The sequence below is a fragment of the Lampetra fluviatilis genome, chromosome 3 (genome assembly GCF_964198595.1).
Source record: "Lampetra fluviatilis chromosome 3, kcLamFluv1.1, whole genome shotgun sequence".
Lineage (NCBI taxonomy): Eukaryota > Metazoa > Chordata > Hyperoartia > Petromyzontiformes > Petromyzontidae > Lampetra > Lampetra fluviatilis.
In genome coordinates this window covers 22912949-22929231 of record NC_136277.1, presented here as the reverse complement: position 1 = coordinate 22929231, position 16283 = coordinate 22912949, and the positions used below count along the sequence as shown (strand labels likewise).

The 16283-nt window shown below is 44.9% G+C and overlaps 1 protein-coding gene across 4 annotated transcripts in view; it reads left to right on the top strand.

Annotated features, from left to right (window-relative positions):
- Positions 1-16283, top strand: part of AGL (amylo-alpha-1,6-glucosidase and 4-alpha-glucanotransferase) — a 64554-nt gene that overhangs the window by 1465 nt on the left and 46806 nt on the right. The window contains exon 2 of one of the 4 annotated variants that reach the window (XM_078885219.1): positions 4319-4365. The exons of 1 other annotated variant lie outside the window; for it this stretch is intronic. The gene's annotated coding sequence lies outside the window, so the exon portion shown is untranslated. Of the gene's footprint in view, positions 1-4318; positions 4414-5234; positions 5343-16283 lie in introns of those variants that run through there. 2 more of the 4 variants (XM_078885223.1, XM_078885229.1) reach the window with 2 other exon arrangements.

Below are 16283 nucleotides of genomic sequence, written 5' to 3'. Positions count from 1 at the left end.
CGAAACCCTGCACCCTATTTAAAGGCGCGCTCCTTAATTCGTAATGGGTATTGAATGGAGTGGCAACTCTAAATCCAACTAGGAATCCAGCTGCTGGCTCCCGGACACAACAGCGGGAGGGCCAGGCTACCCAGGGCCTCGTCGCTGTGTGCGCCACTGCGTGTGCTGAGAGAGCACGGGCAGGAAAAGTCTCCTCCGGTGTTTATTGGTGCGTGTGACCTTTACCGTTTTAGATGAGAAGGGACAAGCTCAAACATAACAGCGAGACCTGAGACGAGATGCAATTTCAACGTGTAAAAAGAAATACAATTAAATAAATATATTTACATTAATTCTATCATTGGGACCTTTTTGCCAGTATCAAAATGATGAAGAAAAATAACAATAAGCTTTACCATTTTCTGTTTGCATGTTTTGCCACAAGTATGTGTGGTTAATGCAGACTTGATGTCTTGCAAAAAGTATACATTTGGTGTTTCAACGTCTTAACACCTGTTTTATTGCCAGAGGGGTAAAGCCTATTATTTTTTTTACAATGTATTGAGTCTTTTTTCAGCCAGCTGACCATAAATCGGCAAGGATTATAGCCCACTTCAAATTTAAAAGTATTAGGGATATAATTAAATAAATCTCACTTCGCCATTTACTACTATAAAGAGCCAAGAAGGTCTGTGTCCCGCGCGTGACGTCACCCCATGTCGACGAGCCCCCCTCATTAAATATCATTAACAGGTTACATCCTCCACATGGACCCCCCCTCATTAATAATCATGAGCGGGTGACGTCACTCCACATGTAACACCCCCCATCATTAATAATCATGAGCAGGTGACGTCACTCCACATCGAACAGTCCCCCTCATTAATAATCATGAACAGGTGACGTCCTCCAAATGGACACCCCCTTCATTAATAATAATTAGCGGCTGACGTCACTCCACATGAGGGGGGGGGCGAGGCGCCTCCCCCCTCCTCGGCGTCAACTCACAACCCTCACTACAAAGGCAGAACCCTCACGTCACACGATCTCCATAACGCTGTTGAGACATCAAAGTAAAAAGGACGTCATGATGAACAAGGGATTATAACCTTTAAATGAAATAGCTCTGTGTCACCGCGGCCTTACAAATTGCACACGAATTGATGCAATGGATATATCACGTCGTGGTCTGCTTTTCACTTGCTAGTTTCAGATTTACTGTAATACACCCGTCCTTGGACGGGCAAAAGGCTAGTTTAAGATATTATTACAAACTCATAATATCCACGTAATGCATCTAACGTGTTTCTTAATCGTGTGTCATAGCTGCCAATGTGCACAGTATGTATAACTTCTTTCGCACAGTACTTAGCCCCAACCTTGCACTGATTGAAATCGTGCTCCAGGCACATTCATATGTAAATTCAGCATATAATATCGATTTTTTTTCTGATAGGAAAAGTGTCCTTGGGAAAGGCACATTGCTAAAAAGTATAACCCGTAAAAACTAAGTTTTTCACTATAAATCCTTTATATGCGTGGCGGCTAGAGTCCTCTCATCCTCTGGCTTGAGATAGTTGCCACCTATGGGTCAGATGATTGCATTGCACCATTAAGCAATTGGTAATTAAATATTATATTTTTGTCCTAAAAAGTGTAAAATTTTGGAAATCTTTTTTTCACGAACATTAATTGTCACGCACAACGAGTCTGTGTGGAAAATGTCAGCTCGATTGGATCACGGGAAGTGGGTTAAAAAACGACCGAAAGATTTGCACGGTCGTAAGCAAGCAAGCAAACTTAATATAAAGGATTTAAAAAAGAGGTGATAGTTGATGAATGAGATTGGCGATGGAATGGGGCTACCCACACTTTACCCCACCGGACGTGACCTGCTACTTTAACTGTAGTGTACCCATTTGTACTGTGCTGGGCGGACAGAGGCTGGGTGGTGAGGGAGGGAAAATTAATAAAGTTGCACTCGGGGGATCGGATTTTTGACCTCTGGGTAACAAGTCCAGTGTGCAAACCATTCCACCACTGTGTCAGTATCTCCAGATAAGGGACGATCCATTTATCGTTTTTTAAAGGACCCCCAAACTATTATCATTTTTTTCTTGTAAGGGTTTGTATCACAGTATGTGTGGGAAGCGGTAGTGTAGGGGTTCGCGCACTGCGCTATGAACCCGGTGACTTGAGTTCGATTCCCACTTACGAGCCTAGGTCGACTCAGCCCCAAAAGTGCCTGGTGCAGTTTGTAAACATCATCAGTGGGGACACAAAGGCGGCCGAGTGTGGTGCTGGCCACCCACCCCCTCATGTGCCGTGTTAGCCTTCATCGTGTTCCCAAACAGCACTTGCCCCAACAGCCTGTGCAGCCTATTCATGGGATATTTGTCTTTGTGCACAGTGCGGAGCACAAGTGGTGCATCTGGCAGTCATCTAAGTCAATCAACCCGCAACACCTGGGTTTGTCCTGTGACCTGCCAGCAAGCACCTAACCCGGCACAAGCGCCGTGGAAATGTCACCGCCACTTAATGGGAGATGTCGGCTGTTGTTCTGTGCTTGTGCAGTGACTAACCATCAAACATAGACGGTCATCGCGCACTTTCAGATGCGCTTTTGTGGCCGTCTTGTACATTCTCCCTTCCGATATTAGGAAGCAACTGGAGCTATGCACTTTTAAATATAGATTGAAAACTCTTTTTTTAGGACAGTTTTTTTGTTGTCCTTCCCTCGCACCTCTGATTAGCATGGTTGGCAACGTACGGTGCGAAAGAAGTTCAACATACACGCGTATGTGAGTGGTAGTGTAGTGTATTTGGCACCTGGGTCCGTCCCGTGACCTGTCAGCGAGCCTTCTACACTTCACGTGGCCTAAAAGTGCACCTGGCCTGGCACAGGCGCCGTGTTTACTTCACCGTTACTTCGTGGCCAACGGTGAGTGTTGGTATTAGTGGACTTGGTCGAAGCAAACGGCGAAGTGGCAGCCAAAAGAAGGAACACGGCTAAGAGGACGCCCACCGCTTAGATGGAGCGATCATATCGAATTGTGTGCACGTGTCGTGTGCGAGTTTTTAAGCGAGACCGTGAGAGATTTTGCGAGACCGCAATGGCTTGGAGAGGGCTTCATTGATCAGTGGATGCCATCAATGGAAAGTAATGATATTCATGTGCACGATGCAATTAGTGCATCGTGAGAGTAAGGATCTCTTTTATTCGATGAACCCTTACAGCACGTTCGCCCCTTGTTGCAGAGGTTCGTGGTTTAAATCTTGCAGGTCGCCATGGTTAATACTCTGTAGTGTATATTGACTATAAAAACACGACGCACCGTCTGCTTCACTCAATCACAGTGATCCCTTGACGCCATTCGCGTGGACTTAAGGCCATTGTGTGCTGGCATCACGGTTGAAATGTACCAGATTTGGAAAATGATACCACAAGTCACTGAATTGGGACAACAGTGCTCCCCTACTGCGAAAACCTGACAGACCCCTCCTGAAAAAGAGCCATGAAAATCAGCGAGGCTCGCCTGGGTAAATAAGCCTCATAATAATCATATATACGGAGCAATGTAATTTAGACGTTTGTTTTTGTGTGGTCATGTAGACACGTAAAATACACATGCAATGGAGTCGTGTAATAGAGAAGTAACACAATTATTACATCACTGCTTGCGACACCACACTGAGAAAGAACCTTGTGTAAAGAGATGCGGAGAGGAGAGAGAGGGGGAGTGAGAGAGATGATAGGGTGGAAATTGAGAGCAGAGAATAAGATGTGGCGTGGGCTTGGACAGAAAGTGATTGTGTATGAGGGAGCAATTGAGTGAGTGAGAGTAGGTGAGTGGCGGTGAGGAACAGTGAGTGTGTGCTAGTGTGTGGGTGAGGTAGTGTGTGGGTGAGTGGTGGGTGAGAGTGGGTGAGGTAGTGTGTGGGTGAGTGAGTGAGCATAAGAATGACAGAGTGAGTGGGTTAATAGTTTGTGAATGTGAGTGAGTGGGTTAGGCAGTGGAGAGGTTGAGAGAATGGCAGGTGAGTGATAGGTTGGGTGAGTGGTGGGTTGGTAAATGATTGAGTGAGCATGAGGGTGAGTAGTGGGTGGATGATTAGGGGAGTGAGGGTGAGTGAGTGGTGGGTGAATGAGGGAGAGAGTGAGGGTGAGTGCTTGGTGTGCGAGTGAGGTGGGTGAGAGAGTTTTGGCGGATGTGGGTGAGTGAACGAGGATGAGGTGAGTGGTGGGTGTGTGGGTGAGTGAATGTGAGAGTTTGTTTATCGTGCTAATTGATCCCAGTCTCTGTGTATTGCCCCATCTCCCTTCCCGTCTCTCACACAGAACTCAATTCACAGGGCAGCCTCTCTCCCTTCGGAGCCCACCTCGCGGTAAGACGGCGCTCGCTCTATTCGCTCTTCACCTCTGGACCCAAATAAGTATGCAGGGTTCAGGTTTGACTGCAAACCCTGACGTTGTGTGATGATGGCTTCATAAGTCAGGCCATGAGTGGATATTTTACATTTGTTTGGTAATCACACCAGGGAAAACCTCTTGGTTGGTGTGCTTTGCAGTGAGGAAGACACTCCCTCACTGCAATGTATATGTCTTGGATTGCAACTCCTTTTTCCTGGGGCTTGTTCCAACTGGAGTTATGCATGATGTGTTTGTGTGTGCATATGTGTACATGTATATGCATACACGTGTGTCCATGTATTTGTCTTTGTAGGGGATCCATGGCGCAGCGGTTAGCGCGCTGCGCTACGAACCTGATGACCCTAATTCGATTCCCGCTCACGGCCAACACCAGTGATGATGATCTGAACCAGTCCTGGACCATCCCTAGGTCGACTCTGCCTTAAATGGTGCGGTGTGTAATCATCGCCACTCGGGAGACAAAGGCGGCCGGGTGTGGTGATGGCCACCCACTCTCTCATGTGCTGTACCGGCCTTCATTGGTGCTTGCTAATAGCACTTACCCCAACAGTATTTTGTAGCTATACTGGAAATATTTGTCTTTGTTGTTTGTACGCATCTCTATGCTTGTGCGTATATTCTTAGTGTATGTGTGAATAGGCATGTGTGGGTGTGTGGGTGTGTGTGTACGTGTCGATCGTCACTATCGTCTAGAAATGTTTCCATGAATTGAGAGAAGGGAGGGGAGTCAAGAGGGAGAGAGATGAGAGAGAGGGAGGAGAGAGAGAGAAGAGGAAAGGGGATAGGAGGGCTGGGCCTGAAAAGAGGGAGGAGAGGAAAGGAGAGAGAAGGGGCAGGCAGGAGAGAGGGAGCAGGGGGAGAGAGAGAGGAGAGAGAGGCAAGCAGCTGAAGCCAGGAGCTTGGTGGTGCGTGGAGACCTGACCTCAACCCGGTAGGCCATTGTGAGCCTTGTGTACACGCTGCAGCACAGCTTGACTGTATAACTGCATGACTGTGGTGATCCTGGCCGTGTTAATGGGGCATGAGAAGGAAAAGTCTGCGTGCCTCGTTGGTGAAACGAGAGTGGGGCGACGCTCATTTCTTCCAGCTGCCCTGAGCCAGTGGGGGTAGAAATTGCACGTTCCCATGCTGCCGACTTCGCTCAAAGTTGCGATGCTCGTTATATCGACCACTGCAGGAGGATGACAATGATGATAACGATGATAATAATGATGATAATCATGATTAATATGCTGATGCTAATGGTGATAAAAATGTCGTTCGAATGTCTACGTAAAACACGTGAAGCCCATTTGTTGGATGACGGCCTCGTCCGTGCCGTGCAGGCAGTGAGGAGTATGTGACCATGCCTCACCACGCTGGTCAGTGCGGTATCGTGAAGGTCGGGGGAGGTGAGAACATCAATAGGGTTTGCTGCACTGCCCTCTGCTGCCTACAACGCCCACTACACGTGTGTGTTGTGCATGGTGGTGGTTGCCCATCCAAGCACTGTCCAGACTCAACCTCCGCTTAGCTTCCGAGGTGCGATGAAATCGGACGCGTTTACCGGGTGGGTTGGCCATGGGCGCAGGAGGCATGTTATCGGTTTACCTTGTGTGTGGCTGTGAGTCTGCACCTGTGGGGAGGTTATTATTTTGATCATCCCGTGTGTTGCGCTGCAGTCAGGGTTCTCGACTCTCAATTTGTACGTGCCCGAGTTCAAATCCCGGCCGGGAATCAACACAGCTGCATGATTACTCTTAAGCATTATACTTGTCAGCATCAAGGTAATTGTCATCACCACCACTCACTATCATCATCACCATCATTAAGGTCATTGTCATCACCCTCATCACTGTTTACATCATCAACATCAGTGTGATCACCATCATGAGGGACTGCGTGTTGTCTTGCTGTGGTCTGCGACTGTTTTTGCTGTTGTCTTGTTGCTTTGCTCAAGCTTGGAAGTTTGTGTACTTATGCAATTTGAACTGATAAACTTTACCTATTTTATTTATTTTCAGTGGTTTGCTTACCTTTCCTACACTTTGCACTCCTATCGTTTTTTGTATTGTTTGTTGTTGTAACTTTCTTACCCGCCCCGACTCAACCTTTGGAAAAGAACTTCACAGAACATCGGATTTCTCCAGGATAAATAAAAATTCTGATTTTGATGATCAACATCTCCACTTTAACCAAATTTAGCATCAACACCATGATCACCACTCCCACTGCCATCACCTTTACCATCATCAGCCTTAACATCACCATTATCACTAACATTATCAATATCATTATTAACACCACCATCACGACACCATTGCCATCATCATCGTTTACCATCATTATCATCAGCGCTTACTGCAGGACTAAAATAATGAGCACAACTCTATTTGAAATAAATAGTGGTCATCCAATGGAGAGAATGGCCTCTGCCATGTTAATAAGGAATTTTCATTGCTGGATTAGATCTCCTCAATAGCATATTATAAGCAAAGTGAAAGTATGATCGTTGATGATTTTGATCCCATATTTCTCTGAGTAAAATGACAGCCGTGACCCGCAGACACGGCTCCTCTTAAGTAGCCCCTGCACATGGAACGTTGGACCCCTCTGGCCATTCAAGGAGTTTTCACGAATGGTCCGTGCGATTCAATTCGAGGATAGATTTTTTTTCTCGTTTGAATTATTTTCACTCTTGTGAGGTTTTGTACACTCTCATTACAACCCAAAGGTCACGGCTTCGTAAATTCGGTACAAATTACGTATGTTACAAAAAAAAAATTGTTACGCGTTTGAACGGATGCGTGAGTATTGTAAGCGAAAGAATGGATCGTTGGATGTACCGTTACATGTAGAGTGGCTGCGCCAACTAGGCTGTATGTCCGGGCTGTCCGACATCCATTCCGCATCTCTTACGTGGTGAAATAAATACTTCAGTGACTGTCACTTTTCTTGTCCACGTTTCTGATCCATATCTCATTGTGCGTCATATGCATTAGTTGACATTTTATTTTTTCAGGACATTGATTGGCATAATCTTGACTTAAAGCTTTCGTGACTGCAGGAATTCATACTCTTTGGGTCTATCGGTAAAGTCACGTAGATAGAAAAATAATACAAAAAATCACGACGTTTCGATCGCAACAGGTGCTTGTGTTGCGATCGAAATGTCGTGATTTGTAAATATTTTTTATATCTACGTGCCTTTACCGAAAGACCCAAAGAGTATAGATTGGCATGTTGCTTTTTCGTGATCAAATTACCCATTGACATTGTTTTACTTGTGTGGGCTTGCTACGAAGTTTGCAAAAAAACCGCGTGAAATCAGCTCGTGCGCAGGAGTTATGCAGCTCATTGTGAGACCGTGAGAGGGTGCTGATGGATTGGGGAGGCTTTCACCTGGCAGTGGATAGATAATGGATGATGGTGGTAGTGCCTGCATTAACACAATCCTAATCGTTAACTGGCGGTTTAATTGCACGTTTATCAATGTTCTAGTGTGAAAGCCTAGCACCATCACAGCCTTTAAATATATTTTGGATTACGAAGATTATAAGTCAATTACGCAAGAGTTCATTTTTAGTAGCACATGGTGTATGTAATTTCATAGTGCACATAACCGCGGTGTATTAGATTCCATAGCAAACATTCACATGTTCATATTTTATCACCTATTTTTAGAGCATCTGGAGGCCTGTATATTTGAAGTTTCTATGTTCGCCCCCTGGTTGCGTGCATTTTTCTCCAGGTCCTCCGTTTTTTTTCCCTCCGCATTTGGAAACATGCTTTTAGAATACCACTTGGTTGCTATAAATTGCCAAGTGATAAGCCAGTTCGTTGAGTTATCATTTGTGGCCAAGTTGCTTCTCGAAAAGAGCTAAATAGCTCAGGGGGCCTTTTCCGGTAAAACAAAAAAATGTTTAGTGGTTTAGTTTAGTCTTTTCGATTTAAAGCTTTCGTGACTGCAGGGATTAATCTTCTTGGTTCTTTCGGTAAAGTCACGTAGAAGGGAAATAATAAAATAATAAACATAAAACAGAAAATACAATTCTCACGACGCTTCGGCCACAACGCAAGCAGCCGTCCTCAGGTGAAGAACAGGGCTATCGGAAAGACAGCGTCTGAATGAACACCACCAAGCTTGGCAGCGTATATTTAAGCTGGGTTAGGGGAGGAAGGGCGCCTTGACAAAGGAATTTGCATATCAAGAGGAATTTAGCTTATTTATGGAAAATGCAGATATGGGATTAGTCACTACTTGTGGAATGCGTAGGAGGTGGGGGGGGTCTCAAAGTCATATTATGCCCGTGCATTATGTAGGATTAGCAGCAACAAAGGTAGGAGGTAGGGTTAGCAGTAATAAAGGGAAGGAATTTTAATATAATTTTATTATTTCCCTTCTACGTGACTTTACCGAAAGAACCAAGAAGATAGTTTAGTCTTTGTTTAATAAATAAGTTTGCAAAGGCATACAGTATAACTGCTTCCTAGTTCACAAAACATAGTGCGTTGCTTTCGCTCAATTCACTGCTGGATGAGAGACTCCCCCCACCCCCTGTGCCGTTTCGGTAGCGGGGGTTGTTTGTCCATACGTCCCCGTGCTGGTCAGTGTGGGGTGGTAAAGGCGGGGAGCACGATAATCGCAGTACGACAAGGGATTTCACTACATTGACTCCTGTTGCCCGCTGCATGGGTGCCCAGCCGTTAACAACGCACCACGCATGCTGGGCATCCATCCAAACGGAGATCTTAAGCGCCCGGTCTCAAAAGATCTCCGTAGTGCACATTTTTTTTTGTCACTTGTTGTCATAGAACAGTTGTCGGCAACCAAAATAACAAGAAGAGCCATTTTTTGGAATTCGATTAAAAACAAACTTTTTTTTAAAGAGCCTGCACTGGACGTGGATACGAGACGTGGTCCTGAATCAACAACGTCACCAAGCAGTCCTTAAAGAGCCGCAGATTGCCGATCCCTGTCATCGACTATATAAGCCCATGTGAGTGAAATTCATAGTACATGTTCACGTGGTGCATTAGTTCTAGATTTGAAGTTTTCGTGACTGCAAGGATTCGTACTCTTTGGTTTTTTCGGTAAAGTCACGTAGATGAAAATAAATAAATGCATAAACAACTCAATTAAATCACGACGTTTCGGAGGCAACACAAGCCTCCTTCTTCAGGTGGAACCGTTACAGCCAAATTCACTGTAATGAGCTTGTGTTGCCTCCGAAACGTCGTAATTTAATTGAGTTTTTTCATTTATTTATTTTTACCTACGTGACTTTACCGAAAAAACCAAAGAGTATGGTGCATTAGATACTGCAGGGCACTTCTTCGTGTGGGGGCTTTTCACACTGTAACGATGCTCTAATTGTCATATATACAATCGGTATGCAATTCAATACTGGAGTGCACATGATAATTATTTATGAACATCTGTCATACATATCTGCTTATGTAGGCTGGAGTATCTGCAAGATGTTCTCCAATATATTTGTCTTGATGCTGCACACAATCAACACGCAGTGCACACATTAGTCAATAACACTGCCTTGAGATGAAATAACACTGCCTTAAATAAATAAATAAATGCATATATTTATGTTATTGACGAATTTGTTGACTTTTATTTGCACTGTTCATGTTGTCTTTATAAACATAGGTCAATCAATAGCATCGTGGACAAGATGTAATCCAATCGATAGAGCGCATCCGCGTAGGAACGTTTGCTCGAATATTCTGTTCAGTTGCATTGCACACTGCCAATCCACTGCTGGATGAATGCCTCCTTACGCCATGTCTTGTACTGTCGTGGGGGTTGTTTAGCCATTCCTCACCCCGTTGGTCATTGCGGGTTGGTGGAGGCAGGGAGTTTAGATGTGCGGTACGACAACGTGGTTTTTTTCTGCACTGCTCTCTGCTTTCGACAACATAACGCTGCAGCCTATAGCACCTGCTAGTAATGGTGATTGCCCATCCAAGGACTGTGCAGACTCTCACTTCGTTAGCCTCTGAGATTTGATGAGATTGGGTGCATTCTGGCTGATTTGATCATTGGTTAAACATCTAAAAATGAACACTGTGTTTGCCAGAACTTATATATAAACTGTTTTTACTTTAACAGTTTGCAAAGATGTTGGTAATGCAATTTGCATCATTTCAACGTGATGCGTCAGTTCCAAAATGCACATCGGCATGCACATTCTGTAACGAGTTGTTTAATATTGTGCGGTTGTTGTTGTTGTATCCAGGCATCTGTAGCTCAATTTCAAAGTGCAAATTCAACATGTTGGATTAAGTTTCACACACCATATGCATGTTGATTTTATAGTCTGTTTGAGCATGTATAATTAGATTACCTAACACACATGCCCTGAGTTCTTCAATGTTTTAGCATAGTACCTTTTACAGTATGGTTACGCAATCATCAACAAGCATGATCTATCCACTGCTGGATGACGACCTCGCCACACCGGCACAATCCCTCGCAGTCTTATGAGGCTGCGATCCATCTCGGTGCTGCGCGTGAGCTGATGGCATCATCCTGAGTCTGTGGCGGTAGTGCTCTCAGTGTGCTTCCATCCTTTGGCTGCCATTCTGTCACCAGTCTCATCCATCCCTTCGAGCAGTTGCCCTATCGCAGACCACTAACGTTGCTTAACAGTCAATATCGTGTCTCTGATTTTTGTTTGTTCCTCGGTAAAAGTGTTCCTCTGCATGCACATGTCTCGGTGTCATTCCCAACACGAATTTCTCAAAGCTTCTTTCCTTTCAACTTAATTTGTCTGCATCTAATCTTCTGATCCCTACTTCACAGAAGATCTGGTGGCACTGCTTAGGCAGTGGTGTGAGAGCACAAATAACAAAAAAATTCAAAACATTTGTCAATAACGCACCTCTGATTTGCGCAGTTGGCTACGTACAGTGTGAAAGAAGTTCAACGTAAAGCGAAAAACACAATGGGCGACATTCGAGCAATGTCGCTTCTTCATACGACATAAGAGGCCAGAATGGATAGGAGTTGGAGACTGCGCTTTACACCATGGGGCCTTATAGGAATACATTTTTTTAAAATGTTAAATGATGAGCAGTTTTTAAATTGGCATGGGAATAGTTACCTATTAGTAGCTGTAATAGACAACCCCTTCAATATATATTTTACTGGTAGGAACCTCCTGGTTACACCAGCCCACAGGGGATTATTGTGTCTGTCGTGCAGGGAGGGGCTGGGTGGGGAGGGAGGGGCTGGGTGGGGAGGGGAGGTGAGGGTGGGTGGGGAGGGGGGGGGGCTGGGTGGAGGGTGGGAGGGGTGGGGCTGGGTGGGGAGGGGCTGGTCACCCCGTGGTACCCTTATAAAACTCAACTTTTAAACTACTCACGCCGGCTTGTGCCCGCCCTCACAGTCGGCCATATTTGCGGAATACACCACGCCGCCGTTGACCCTGGCCATTGACCGAGCAACCCAACGTTCCTACCAGCTCCCTCCGCAGGAATGTGTTTATTACTACTAAATAAACGAATTCACTTGACCTATGAAGAAGGGTCATTGCCTGAAACGTCACCTATTAAATAATATTCCTTTTAAGGCGACAGTGTTATTGACAAATGTGTTGAGTTCGATGTTGTTTGTACTTGTGCATCACTGCCAACACAGGATCACCAAATCACTTTCTCTGATATATGGATCAAAACATCATCTGTACTTGGGCATATTGTTTCTGTATTTTTTGCTATAGAGATCTGCGTCACATTCCTCAGCTATGTTTATGATATTATCTTGGCGATGTTAATGTCACTTAATGTATGAATATGCTATGATTGGTCAACCCACGCGAGATGGGAATTTATTATTGAACATTGATTTACCAATCTTGATTTGAAGCTTTCGTGACTGCAGGTATCATTACTCTTTGGTTCTTTCGGTAAAGTCACGTAGGTAGAAAAAAAAATCAGCTATTTCTTTTTTAGATTTACCATTTGTGCTATATTTTCGATTTCTCATGCCGCACCGTTATTTTTGTGCAGATTTCTATTAGCTTCATTGCTGTGCTTTATTTGTTTTTCTTTCATTATTTTGATGACCCCAGGTCACGCTTGCAAACAAGACTATCCTGGCCTCTTAAGTGCTCACTCGATGAAACAAATTTGAACTTAAACTAAACAATTGAACTAAACTTTTTTTTATTTTACCAGGTAAGGCCCACTGAGCTATACGGCTATTTTTTTCAGAAGCGACTTGGCCACAAATGACAGCTCAACGAAATTGCTTATCACGTGGAAAATGATAGCAGCCAAATACTCTTCTTGGTTCTTTCGGTAAAGTCACGTAGAATGGAAATAATAAAATAATAAAATAAAACATAATAAGATAATTCTCACGACGTTTCGGCCACAACGCAAGCAGCCGTCCTCAGGTGAAGAACAGGTCTGTCGGGGAGACAGTATGTGGCCGAAACGTCGTGAGAATTATTTTATTATGTTTTATTTTATTATTTTATTATTTTATTATTTCCATTCTACGTGACTTTACCGAAAGAACCAAGAAGATGAATCCCTGCAGTCACGAAAGCTTTAAATCGAAATTCAGCCAAATACTGTAAACGCAAGGCATTGTGCATCCATGAGCAGCCTATAAGCTACTGTTTCTGATATATTTAGACTCGGAAATCTGAATTCTACTGAATGTCATGCTCATTTGCTCTCTGCAATTCCCTGTGGTATGCTCATTAGCAATGGTGAATACATGCTTGTTGTGTGTGTGCTTAAGTGCACTATGAAATAAAACAAACTAGCAGCTTTGGGATGAGGTGAACTATAAAAAAAGCACCGGCTAATGTTTATGCAGAGTATGAAATCAACACCCAGGGTTATGAAGGCCATGGGGTAATATATTGCTGAATAACCCTTCATCGGAATTTGGAAATCAATTGCTGATGCAAACTGTGAAACATTTAATCGCATAGATGCACACTAAATAACGCGTTGTGTGTCATGCACATCGTACAGTTATTTGTGTTCTTTCCCGTGGAAGGTTTTTAACGTGCATTCTGAAAACAAATCCCCTTCCGCTTATGCAACTTTTGAAATAGATTTAAGTTTAGAAAGTGGCTTTCAACTCTTGACTTAAAAGGTTAATGTATACGTATGAAAGGAAAACTTTGGCATGGCCTCAAGCCTCTTTGGATTTTGTTCTATGCAACCATAAGGCAGTAGTTTGTACCGTTAAATCGAACTTACACATGCTATGAACACTTGTACCAATCTTTACTATGAATTCAGTATCCTCATAAATAAGGGCTTTATGTAATGAGGGGGGTGCCGCTTGTGCACTATGAATACAAATCGTGTGTGCCGGTGTAAACTTTGATTAATAGTCTCTATAAATAAACGGTTTTAATATCGTCGTGTAGTGCGGTCAGGTTTACCCATAGATTACTACAGTACTGTGGTCAATCCAGACACCATTACTGCCACCGGTACTCTCGAGTTACTTGCAGTAATACAGCAACTGCAGCGCTTGGGTAATGCCAGATATGAGTTCGACGAGCGTTACCCCCCCCCCCCCACAGTGTTTCAATTGTAACACTGGAATTGCTGCGGTGCTTTCTTGATTACAGACCAGTGCTACGTGACGAGAGACACTCTAAGCTGTAGCAGGGAACACCAACCAAAAAATAGCCGCGGAAGCGATTGCCCCCCCGGCAGACACGGCTACTCCCAGGGCACTGGCGCGCACATTTTGAAATTCAAAGCTTCCGCAGAGCCGACCGGCGCGAATGAACCGACCGCGTGAACGTGCTCTCAAGTGGTCTTCACTCTGCGGCCGGCGTCGTCAAATCGTATTTTCAGGTTGCTCTGTGACGGTGACACAGCCGGTGGTGACGTGGCCCAGCCGCTTGTTGCAGATGCTCACCGTGTTCGAAACCAGTGGCCACCGTGATTAATACGCTGCGAGACGCTTATGCAGTGGGAAAGGCTGGCCAACTGGCCTGCTGGTTGGCCGGCAGGCCGCTGCATTTGCCACTGCAGAGGAATCTCGCAGAGTGCTATTTCCATCGTCTTTTCTCCGACGCGTCCTAAAGTGTTTTTTCATATTGTGGGGAGTGGTGGTGTAGCGGTTAGTGCACCGCGCTACAGACCCGGTGACCCGAGTGTGATTCCTGCTCACGGCCAACACCGTTGACGATTATCTGAATCGGTTATGGGCCTCCCCGAGGTCGACTCAGCCTCATATGAGTACCTGGTGCCATGTGCAAACATCGCCACTGAGGAGACAAAGGTGGCTGGGCGTGGTTCTGCCCACCCTAGCCCCTTCATGTGCCGTTCCGGCCATCATAGGTGCTCACTCGTGCAGCACTTGCCCCAACATTCTGTTAAGGTTACGCTGAGGTCTTTGTTTTGTCTCATTAAAATACGCAAGATGAGGGCACTTTGTGCCGGCATCATGGTCCAAATAAAAAAATTACCAGCAAAGTACACAATTCGAATGCACGTAGAAATCATCTCCCCCTACTGCGAAAACTATTTTGTACCCTCGTGAAAAAGTGGCATGAAAATCAGTGAGGCATTCGTGGGCAAACTAGCGCACTAATAAAACAAACAACAATTCATTTTTGACATTTTCATGGTTTGAATACGGATCGAATCTCCTGGGCTGGGAGAGTATCTGCTGAGTTGTCAAGTGCTGCATTCCAATTGTGTGGCTCCCTGCCACGTGAAGATTTTGGTTTGAGGTTTATAGGGTCAGGGAATTTGGCCAGCCCTGCTCTATGGGATGACTAGTTACTGCAGCGATTCTGGAACGACTGCCCCAAAGTTTGGGCCTGCAATTGGCTTGTTCACAGCCTCCTCCAGTAGTGGAACATTTTTAATCTTTACTCAGGATGCTACTTTTAAACCATGTTTTTTTTAGCTTATCTCCATGTTGGCTAAGCTGATATTTCGTAAAACATGTCAGATTTCATTTCAGATATTTATTTTGTGTACAAGCGCGTAGATACATTTTCTTGAAGAGTGCTTTTTTAGAAATAAAAATTTTGATTGGCTAAAATTGTTTGGCTGAAAGCATCTTAATCTATGCACCTCCGTGTTTGCAGATATACGCAGGGTTGTGTGATGCAGTTTAATAAATGACGCTACTATATAAAAACTCAATATTTTTTACATTATTATCATAGACTATTGCATATGTCGAGGCATGCATAAACGCACAATTGCCATTCCCCACTAAGTGGCGGTGACGTCACCACGGCGCTTGTGCCAGGCTAGGTGCACTTTGAGGCCAAGTGTTGTGTCGAAGGCTCGCTGGCAGGTCACGGGACAGAGCCAGGTGCCATGGGTTGACTGACTGAGATTACTGGCAAGGTACACCACCTGAGGCCCCAACTGTACCAACTTTCGATGTTTTATCCGCCCGGCGCTCTACTCATTGTTGTGAGCATCGCTCTTCTGCCCTCTGCACTCAAGAGAGAGATAGAGCTCCTCTGGAGGGTGGGAGGACCCACACTTTACCCCATCACACACGACTTGCTGATGGGCGGTGGTGGTGGGGGGGGGATACAGGAAACTTGCACCGTTGTTTCCACTGCCGCACTGGGACATGGAATCGAACCGGTGACCTCAGCATCGCAAGTCCAGTCTACGATTACACTGGCGGCAGCTCGGTTCCTGCAGTGCTGGAGGAATACCCTCAACACATCTACTGCAGTAACACTACGCATCCTGCAGAAACATTGGCATCCTTCCGTCAACAGCAGACGATGGAATTTGCAACTTTGCGTTTCCTAATAATAATGATACGAACGACTTGACTTGGTTTGATTTACATTTCCTTACGATGGCTGTCAAGGGCGACCCTGGACAGACGGAGCCTGCCGCGGCTCCACGCGTG